A 10,980-nucleotide genomic window follows, 5' to 3' on the forward strand; every position below is an offset into this window, starting at 1 on the left:
GGCAGAAGGATCACTTGAGCCCAGGAGCTTGAGATCAGCCTGGGCAATATAGCGAGATCCTGTCTCAAAACAAAATAAAATATAGTAGATGCACATAAATATCTGTTTGTTTCTACATTGTCTGACCTTCCTAGGTTTTTTTTCTAGATATATAGCCCTAGGACGAGCTGCTTTTATTATAATAAAAAGCAGCAAAGCTGTCCCATTTCAGTAAAATAAGAATACAAAACTGTACATATAACACACTGTCAACCATGTAACAAATGCATAGAAAAAACAAGGAAATATGCTAAATCGCTTTTTGTTTTTGTTTATTTGGCTGAGCACAGAGGACTTTATTGATGGTACACGACAAGGTAAGCCTCCCCAGGACCCTCCTTCTTCAGAGGGTCTGCATGCAAATTGTGAGGATGGGAAATTCTCAGAGTGTGGCAGGGACTCCCCAGCAGCTAAGGGCCTCTCGCTTCCTCTTGTCCTCTCACTGGGGCTGGTGATCCAGGGGTCTTACTTCTTGGGGGCCATGTGGGCCATGAGGTTCACCACCCTGTTGCTGTAGCCAAATTCATTGTCATACCAGGAAATTAGCTTGACAAAGTGGTCATTGAGGGCAATGCCAGCCCCAGCATTGAAGGTGGAAGAGTAGGTGTCACTGTTAAAGTCAGAGGAGACAACCCGGTGCTCAGTGTAGCCCAGGATGACCTTGAGGGGGCCCTCTGATGTCTGTTTCACCGCCTTCTTGAATGTCATCCTATTTGACAGGTTTCTCCAGATGGCAGGTCAGGTCCACAATCAACATGTTGGTGGTGGGGACATGGAAGGCCATGCCAGTGAGCTTCTGGTTCAGCTCAGGGATGACCTTGCCCACAGACTTGGCAGCGCCAGTAGATGCAGAGATGATGTTCTGGAGAGCCCCTCAGCCATCATGCCACAGTTTCCCAGGGGGGCCATCCACAGTCTTCTGGGTGGCAGTGATGGCATGGACTGTAGTCATGAGTCCTTCCATGATGCCGAAGTTGTCATGGATGACCTTGGCCAGGGGCAGTAGGCAGTTGGTGGTACAGGAGGCGTTGCTGATGATCTTGAGGCTGTTGTTATAATTCTCATGGTTCGTGTCCATCACAAACATGGGGGCATCAGCAGAGGGGGCAGAAATGATGACCCTTTTGGCTCCCTGCTGCAAGCGAGCCCCAGCCTTCTCCATGGTCGTGAAGATAATGGTGGACTCCACAACACGCTCAGTGCCAGCATCACCCCATTTGATTTTGGTGGGATCTCGCTCCTGGAAGATGGTGATGGGATTTCCATTGGTGACAAACTTCCCGTTCTCAGCCTTGATGGTGCCATGGAATTTGCCATGAGTGGAATCATACTGGAACATGTAGACCATGTAGTTGAGGTCAATGAAGGGGTCATTGATGGCAACAATATCCACTTTACAGGAGTTGAAAGCATCCCTGGTGACCAGGTGCCCAATACAACCAAATCCATTTACTCCAGCCTTCACCTTCACCGTGGTGCACCAGCTGCACGATAAGATGCGGCTGTCTGTTGAACAGAAGTAGCAGAGAGCCTAAACCGTTAATAGTGGTTTTCTCTAGAAGGTAAGTTATGGGTGATTGCTGTCCTCCTCTTTTTTTTAAAAAAAAAAATGTTTTTCTGTATTTTCATTGTTGTTGTTGAGACAGAGTTTCACTCCGTCACCCAGACTGAAGTGCAGTAGCATGATCCTGACTCACTGCAACCTCCACCTCCAAGGTTCAAGCAATTATTGTGCCTCAGCCTCCCAAGTAGCTGGAATTATAGGCATGTGCCACCACGGCCAGCTAATTTTTGTATTTTTAGTAGAGACAGGGTTTCACCCTATTGACCAGGTTAGTCTCGAGCTCCTGACTTAAAGTGATCTGCCCGCCTCAGCCTCCCAAAGTGCTGGGATTACAGTCATGAGCCACCGCACCCACCCCCTGCTTTTCTGCATTTTTTTCAGATGTTCCACAATGATCAACGGTTTATTTTCATAAGAAAAAAATCAGGCTGGGCACAGTGGCTCACACCTGTATCCCAGCACTTTGGGAGGCCGAGGCAGGTGGATCACCTGAGGTCGGGAGTTGGAGACAAGCCTGACCAACATGGCGAAACTCCGTCTCTACTAAAAATAAAAAAATTAGCCAGGCATGGTGGCAGGCGCCTGTAATCCCAACTACTCAAGAGGCTGAGGCAGGAGAATTGCTTGAACCCGGGTGGTGGAGGTTGCAATGAGCTGAGATCGCACTACTGCACTCCAGCCTAGGCGACAGATCGAGACTCTGTCTCAAAAAAGAAGAAAAAGAGAAAAAAATCAGTGAGAAAAATTTAAAGTGGATGGATAAAATTTAAAAGAAAAATAAAATTCACTGGCAAGTGCCAAGGCTTCCCCAGGGTGGTCTGCTGTTACTGCAGCTATATCTTCTCTAAGAGGTTTGGGTCTCAGAACACCACCTTGCTGCTCAGTGCTGCTTGAGTTGACTCCACTGGCTGTAATAGAGCATCTCCTAGGAGGATGGACCAACCTGGCACCTGGAAGCCTGAGGCTAGATACAGGCTTTATTATGAATGCCCACCAGGTTTGGGCTGAAAGTGAAGAAACCCAGGCAAAGCACTTGGGGATGAGTTCAAACTCTCTACCCAGAAGCTTTGCTCCTCCTTGGGATGTGCAATCTTTTCAGAGGAGAAGATGCTTTTGCTAATTGAAAATACTCTTCAAGGCTGGGTGTGTTGGCTCATGCCTGTAATCCCAGCACTTTGGGAGGCCGAGGCAGGTGGATCACGAGGTCAGGAGATCGAGACCATCCTGGTTAACACGATGAAACCCTGTCTCTACTAAAAATACAAAAAATTAGCTGGGCGTGGTGGCACGTGCCTGTAGTCCCCGCTACTTGGGAGGCTGAGGCAGGAGAATTGCTTGAACCCAGGAGGCAGAGGTTGCAGTGAGCCAAGATCATGCCACTGCACTCCAGCCTGGGCGACAGAGTGAGACTCCATCTCAAAAAAAAAAAAAAAAAAAGGGATTTGAAGGGCGGATGCAGGGTGAGCAGATGAGGGAGAGAGGTAGTAGAGTGGAAAGAGGGTCGGCCTTGGCTTGGGTTCCAGTCCTAGCTTTTCTATTTCTTGTCGTGTAAACATGAGTAGGTACTTTGTTTCTCTGAGCTAGTTTTTTGTTTTGTTTGTTTGTTTGTTTTTGAGATGGAGTTTCGCTCTTGCTGCCCAGGCTCAAGTGCAATGGTACGATCTCGGCTCACTGCAACCTCTGCCTCCTGGGTTCAAGCGATTCTCCTGCCTCAGCCTCTGGAGTAGCTGGGATTACAGGCATGTGCCACCACACCCGGCTAATTTTGTATTTTTAGTAGAGATGGGATTTCTCCATGTTGGTCAGGCTGGTCTCGAACTCCCGACCTCAGGTGATCTGCCCGCCTTAGCCTCCCAAAGTGCTGGGATTACAGGCATAAGCCACTGCGCCCGGCAGTTTGTTTTGTTTTTAGTCTGCAAAGTGGGAAATATAATCCCTGTTGTGAGACTCTACTGGCACCAAGTGGGAAGGGGATTCTCTGCCCTAATAGCTTCCCTGACAGAGGCAGGAAGGTCCCTAATGAATCTGTTTAAATACATTTTGCTTGGTTTATTTCCTCTTCTCTCCCAGCCTATCAAGGTGATTGTGAATAACCCATGAAATACCAGATGTGAAGGTGCTTCATCATCCAAAGGGGACCGGGAGAAGGAGCCCAACTAGTTACCTTCCTACTGGAAGGCATGGTCCCACTGACACAGTGTCTGCTCATGAACACATGGTAGTTGCTGAAGAAATGTCCTTTGAAGAGTGTTTTGTGGCCTGAATGTGTTCTCTGCACCCTGCTTTCTCTTATTCTTTTATTCATTTGCTCATTTGTTCACATGGCCAGCATTCCTTGAGAACTGCCCTCTGCCAGTCCTTGTCTGGGCACTGGGCATAGAGTGGAGTGAACAAGGCAAACCTGGTTCTTGCTCTCAAGCCGTAAACAATCTATGGGACAGAGAGAGTCCTGGAGGATTCCAGTGCTGTGTGATTGGTGTCAGGATAGAGGGACACACAGGGGGACTGTCGGATTGCAGAGTTCTCATATTGGTGCTTCTCAAGTATAAGGAGGATCTGCTAAGCATGGAATTTCCCAGCCCAACCTGAGATATATCACTTTGCTCTCGAAGGTCCAGGGTAGACAGCAGAGAGAGAAACTCCAGGACGGTCCCAGGGGAGGAATCCCGACTGGGCACATTCTTACTGTAAACTTACTTCCCTGACCCTGCTCTCTCCCTGCAAGGCATCTGTAGCACCAGCCTTGCCATTTTAGCCTTCTCCAATTAGACATCACTCATGAAGGCAGGGAGACTTGGAGTGAAGCCCGGCCAATGGGTTATTTATTCTGTCGTTTGAATCACAATACATCTCCAAACTTACCCTTGATTTGGCTAATTTAAGAGATTAAAGCCCAGATGTGATGGGGGCTGTGCTGTCACAAAATGTCACAAACCCCTCATTTTGTGCCAGCTGATGAGAGACTAATTGCCCAGACGGTGAGAGAGCATGATTAGTCCTTCTTTTATGCCAAGCCCCGAGGGAGATGAGAATTAATCGTGCAGCCCGGTGGGAGGGGCTCTTCTGTCTCAGTGCGTTCTCTCAAGCTGGTGAGAAGGTTCCCTGATGAATATGCAGTAGAGGAAGCTGATTTGTCTTCCTGCTTAGCTTCAGCCAGGTCCAGCAATAACTTCTGATTCTGGCAGGCTCTGTGTTCAACATGGCTCTTCCCTCCAAGTCTTCTCTCTCTGGCTGCATATTTTGTTTCTCCCCTTTTCCTGCATACTTCACTTCTTCACCTCCCACACATCCTTTTCAATATGTTTTTATGTTCTTGGCAACCCTTACCAAGGACGAGACTGACCTCCTACTCATCAAGACTAATGTTTACCAGGATTGTCCTGATCTATTTGACCTCTCTGTAATGTTTGAAGCTGTTGGCCACTTTTTCCTTCTGGAATCTCTTTCCTTGTCTTCTGGGAGTCCTTCCTCTCTCACTTTTCTAATCTTTTCTTCTCCATCTCCAACTTCCTCCCCCATCCTGAAAATGTTGACATGCTCCCAGTTCTCTGTTTCAGTTCTTTTCCTATTCTCTTTGCTCCCTCACAGAGTGACAGATGCTGTTGGTTGCCAATTCAACACTCATTCTCTCTTCCTTTTTTTTTTGAGATGGAGTTTTGCTCTTGATTCCCAGACTGGAGTGCAATGGCGTGATCTCGGCTCACTGCAACCTCCGCCTCCCAGGTTCAAATGATTCTCCTGCCTCAGCCTCCCAAGTAGCTGGGATTACAGGCATGTGCTGCCATGCTTGGCTAATTTTGTATTTTTAGTAGAGACAGGGTTTCTCCACGTTGGTCAAACTGGTCTCGAACTCCCGACCTCAGGTGATCCACCCACCTCAGCCTCCCAAAGTGCTAGGATTACAGGCGTGAGCCACTGCGCATGGCCCTTTTTTTTTTTTTTTTTTTTTAGACGAAGTCTTGCTCTGTCGCCCAGGCTGGAGTGTACTGGGGCTATCTTGGCTCACGGCAACCTCTGCCTCCTGGGTTCAAGTGATTCTCCTGCCTCAGCCTCCCGAATAGCTGGGATTACAGGCGCATGCCACCACGCTTGGCTGATTTTTGTATTTTTAGTAGAGACAGAGTTTCACCATGTTGGCCAGGCTGGTCTTGAACTCGTGACCTCAGGTTATCTGCTTGCCTTGGCCTCACAAAGTGCTGGGACTACAGGCATGGTACAAGGCACCCAGCCATTCTCTCTTCTTGTTCAGGGAGGGTGACCTCTGGGCCAAAGGATGAATCATGATTGGTTCAAACAATCATGGTAAATCATTTATCTTTGCCTGTGATTTAAGAGTGGACATGTAGGCTGGGCACAGTGACTCACGCCTGTAATCCCTGCACTTTGGGAGGCTGTCGCGGCTGGATCATGAGGTCAGGAGTTTGAGACCAGCCTGGCCAACATAGTGAAACCCTGTCTCTACTAAAAATACAAAAATTAGCCTGGTGTAGTGGCACGTGCCTGTAGTCCCAGCTACTCAGGAGGCTGAGGCAGGAGAATGCTTGAACCTGGGAGGCAAAGCTTGCAGTGAGCTGAAATTCTGCCAGTGTACTCCAGCCTGGCTGACAGACTGAGACTCCGTCAAAAAAAAAAAAAAAAAAAAAAAGATTAGACATGTGACATACTCTTTGCCAATGGAGCACAAACAGAAGTTTAGCTGGGAGGCATTTCAGGGAACAAATGTGTGGGGAGAAGCTGCCCTTTATACCTTTAAACAAGATTTGAGGACATGGTGCCTGAAGCTGTAGAATCCATCTGCAGCTGAGCCTGGGGAGAAGTTGAACAGAGTCGGTCACAGTGATGCTGTCCTGAGCTTTGAGGTAGTTAAGCCAGTAAGTGAATCAATCCTGGACTGAACCTGCTATTCTCATTTTTAAGTTGCTATGAGTTGGGTTTTCTGCTACCTGCAGCTGAAAACATTCCCAGTGGTACATAGGGAGATGTTAACATCTCCCGTAACTTTGACTACCAGCTCTGCACTGTTGCTGCCAAAGTTTATGAGTTTAATTCAGATCTCTTACTTGCAGCATCACAGATGTCTTCACATGAATATCCCTCACACTTAAGATCTAAACAAAACCCCATCTGTATATCCTCTTATTCTCAGGCCAAGTCAATTGGCTTTCCATCATCCTGTAGTATTTTGTTCGCACCTCTGTTAGAGCACTTGTCCCATGAGTTTGTTTGTTTAACTGTGTCTGTCTTCCCCTTTAGAATATAAATTCTCCTTTAGAACCTTATCACATTTTCTTTTTTTTGACAGAGTCTTGCTCTTGGTCTGTCACCAGGCTGGAGTGCAGTGGCGCCATCTCGGCTCACTGCAACTTCCACCTCCTGGGTTCAAGCGATTCTCCCACCTCAGCCTCCCGAGTAGCTGGGACTACAGGCGCCTGGCACCAGGTCCAGCTAATTTTTGTATTTTTAGTAGAGATGGGGTTTCACTATGTTGGCCAGGCTTGTTTGAGTTTCCTGACCTCGTGATCCGCCCACCTTGGCCTCCCAAAGTGCTAGGATTACAGGCATAAGCCACTGTGCCCAGCCTAGAACCTTATCACATCTTTAAATCCCTAGTATTAAGTAGAAGCTATTATATTCTTGTTGAACAAATTAATTGGCAAATGTTCAGAATGTTCAGAGGTGTTCAACTGCAAGTAACACAATATCTAAAGACTAGTGACTTAAATTGTAAAGATGTTTACCTATCTCACAAAATGTGAACTTTGGAGTTACATGGTTCCAGGATTAGTTAAGCAGCTCAGCAAAGTCAGGAAACTGAGTCAGAATATCTGAGATCCTCTTGGCTCAGAATCTCTGAGATTCTTCTTTGTTGCAAAGTAGCTGCCACAACTCCAACATTACATCTTTGCACAACAATCTTCCAAACAGGAAACAAGGGAAGCAGATTTTGGTGGCAGCAAAAGGGCTTCCACTTCACATACTTCTCTCTTTTTAGCGGGGGGCAAATCCTTCCAGAAACACCTCTCTGCATTGTTAACTGGAACTATGTTATGTATCCCCTTGGATCAATACCTGGCAAAGGGAACAGCAATGACCGAGATCGGCTTAGACCGATCTTGAGTCATTCCTGGTGCTGGGCATGTTGCTGTCTGACCAAAGGAGGATTCTGAATCAAAGTGGGAGAGTATCTACCAGATAGGTGATTAATGATACTTGCCCTTGATGTGGTGTCCTGAGTCCAAGCTCTTCCAGAACCCTCACTGTTTCTTGGGCACTTCTGAGATACACATAGCTCTGTGGTCAGCCTGTTCCTTTGTAGAACAATCCCTATATTCTCCATGTTTAGTGATCCATAGCAGAGGCTGATTATGTGCAGTTGTATAACTCTGTGAACTTGCTCTTTAGCAGGGCTAGTGCACACAGGAGTCAGTGTCAAGGGGAAGTGGATGGCGGCAACTTTGCTTGCCAAGCCACGCACCTTGGCATGGGGTTGTGTCTGTTTGGAGGTAGGAGTATCTTGTTGCAATTCTCACAAAGGCATTCTAATGGCTGTGGCTGCTGTCTTCCAGAAAGGCTGTACCAGCATGGTGAGTGTATAATGGACATGAGCATGGACATGGGATGGACATGAGAATGTTCGTCTGTCTATACCCTCTCCATTACTAGGTATAATCACTCTAGAAAATCTTTAATAATCTTTTATCTGGTCCCCTTGGCTCTAGCCTTTCCCTATGCACTTGATATCTACTCCCAGATTTACCTTTCCCCAAATCTCAAAGCAGTTGCTTCCTTGCTTAAAATCTTCTGTTGACTGTCTTTTTTTTGTGGGGGGACAGAGTCTTGCTCTGTCACCCAGGCTGAAGTGCAGTGGCGTGATCTCAGCTCACTGCAACCTCCGCCTCTGGGTTTCAAGTGATTCTCCTGCCTCAGCCTCCGAGTAGCTGAGATTACAGGCACACACCACCATGCCCGGCTAATTTTTTGTATTTTTAGTAGAGAAAATACTATTTTGGCCAGGCTGGTCTTGAACACCTGACCTCAAGTGATCTGCCCATCTCAGCCTCCAAAAGTGCTGAGATTACAGGCGTGAGCCACCGCACCAGATCTAGGACTGTCTTATAGGTATACATTAAACCCCTTACTTGACATTATGGGCCCCTCAAGATCTGGCCCCACCCTATGATCCCAACCTTATTTCTCATTATGAATCTTTGACCGAAGCCAAAATTTTTTTTTTTATGCGCTCTTCACCCTCAAATTCCTTTCTTCTTCCTTTCTGCTTATTCTTGAAGACATGGCTCAGATCCAATCTCCTGAGGAAACACTCCTTGGCTGCTCTAGCCTACCCTCTTATCACCTCTGAATTCCTTCCGTTCAGTGGTTCTCAACTTTGGCTGCATGTTCAGATTACCTGGCGAGCTTTAGAAAATACCATTGCCTGGGTCCAGCCATAGACATTTTGATTTAATCAATCTTGGTGCCAGATTGGACTCTGGGATATTTAAACACTCCCTAGGTGATTCCTGGACTCACGTGGAGTTTTTGTGTTGCATTTGTGAGTTTTAAAAATCAGATTCCTGAGCTACAGAGGTTCTGACATCTATATAAAAGCTCCCCAGGTGATTCTAAAGTGAAGCTTGATTGAGGGGCACTGTTCTGTGCTTACATATTTTTATTAATATTTTGTTTTGGGTCGGGCGTGGTGGCTCACGCCTGCAATCTCAGCACTTTCGGAGGCTGAGGCGGGCGGATCACAAGGTCAGGAGATCGAGACCATCCTGGCTAACACGGTGAAACCCCGTCCCTACTAAAAATACAAAAAATTAGTCGGGCGTGGTAGCGGGCGCCTGTGGTCCCAGCTACTCTCGGGAGGCTGAGGCAGAATTGCGTGAACCTGGGAGGCGGAGCTTGCAGTGAGGCGAGATTGCGCCACTGCACTCCAGCGTGGGTGACAATGCGAGACTCCGTCTCAAAAAATAAAAAGATGCTTTGTTTTTTGTTTTGTTGTGTTTTTTTGAGAGTTTCCTCTGTTGCCCAGGCTGGAGTACAATGGCGCCATCTCAGCTCACTGCAACCTCCGCCTCCCGGATTCAAGTGATTCTCTTGCCTCAGCTTCCTGAGTAGCTGGGATTACAGGCATGCGCCACCACGCCCAGCTAATTTTGTGTCTTTAATAGAGAAGGGGTTTCTCCATGTTAGTCAGGCTTGTCTCGAACTCCCGACCTCAGGAGATCTGCCCACCTCAGCCTCCCAAAGTCCTGGGATTACAGGCGTGAGCCACCGTGCCTATCCTTATTTATTTATTTATTTATTTATTTATTTATTTATTTATTTATTTTTGAGATAGTGTCTTGCTCTGTCATCCAGGCTGGAGTGCAACGACATGATCTCGTCTCACTGCAACCTCCGCCTCCTAGGTTCAAGGATTCTCCTGCCTCAGTCTCCCAAGTAGCTGGGATTACAGGCACACACCACCACATCACACTCATTTTTATATTTTTAGTAAAGGAGGGGTTTCGCCATGTTGGCCAGGCTGGTCTCGAACTCCTGACCTCAGGTCATCTGCCCTCCTCGGCCTCCCACAATGTTGGGATTACAGGCGGGAGCCACCATGCCCAGCCTCTTTCAGTTTTATTTCTATGCGTAACAAAATGGCATTATGCGATGGCTTGATTCTTTTTTTTTTGAGACAGGGTCTGGCTCTGTCATCCAGGCTGGAGTGCAGTGGTGCGATCTTGGCTCACTGCAACCTCCACCTCCTGGGCTCAAGCCATCTTCCCACTCAGCCTCCCAAGTAGCACAGGCCACCACACCCAGCTAATTTTTTTAGTTTTTGTAGAGATGGGGTGGTCTCAAACTCCTGGGCTCAAGCGATCTTCCTGTCTCAGCCTCCCAAAATGCTGAGATTACAGGTGTGAACCACTGCGCCCAACCCTGATTTTTTACCTTCACTTAGCAATATATCATGAACATTTGCCTGTGTCAGTAAATATTCTTCTATAGCAAGAATATTGAATATTAGTTGGCAAGCTTTTTCTATAAAGGTCTAGGTAGCAAATATTTCAGGCTTTGTGGGCCATACAGTTTGTTGCAACTCTGTTGTTCTAGCATGAAAACAGCCATAGACAACACATAAACAAATGAGTGTGGCTGTGTTTCAATAAATATTTACAAAAACAGGATGGACATTCATTTGGCTTGTGGGTGTGTTTCCTGACTCCTGTCTTATAGCACGGTTTCTTTTTTAGAACTCACTAAGATCCCATTGTATGTCTACTCTGCAATTTTTATTCTCTTAACCTTGAATATTTAGTTCATTTCCATTTTTTAATATTACAGAGAATCACTGCAAGTAATATCTGTGTATCTTTGTTCCCTGC

At 46.8% G+C, this 10,980-nt stretch overlaps 1 pseudogene; it reads right to left on the bottom strand.

The window, feature by feature from the left end:
• Positions 1 to 504: 504 nt before the first annotated feature.
• Positions 505 to 9,000, bottom strand: LOC100437968 (glyceraldehyde-3-phosphate dehydrogenase-like; annotated as a pseudogene).
• Positions 9,001 to 10,980: the final 1,980 nt, after the last annotated feature.

This window comes from Pongo abelii, chromosome 19, assembly GCF_028885655.2.
Source record: "Pongo abelii isolate AG06213 chromosome 19, NHGRI_mPonAbe1-v2.0_pri, whole genome shotgun sequence".
Classification (NCBI taxonomy): domain Eukaryota; kingdom Metazoa; phylum Chordata; class Mammalia; order Primates; family Hominidae; genus Pongo; species Pongo abelii.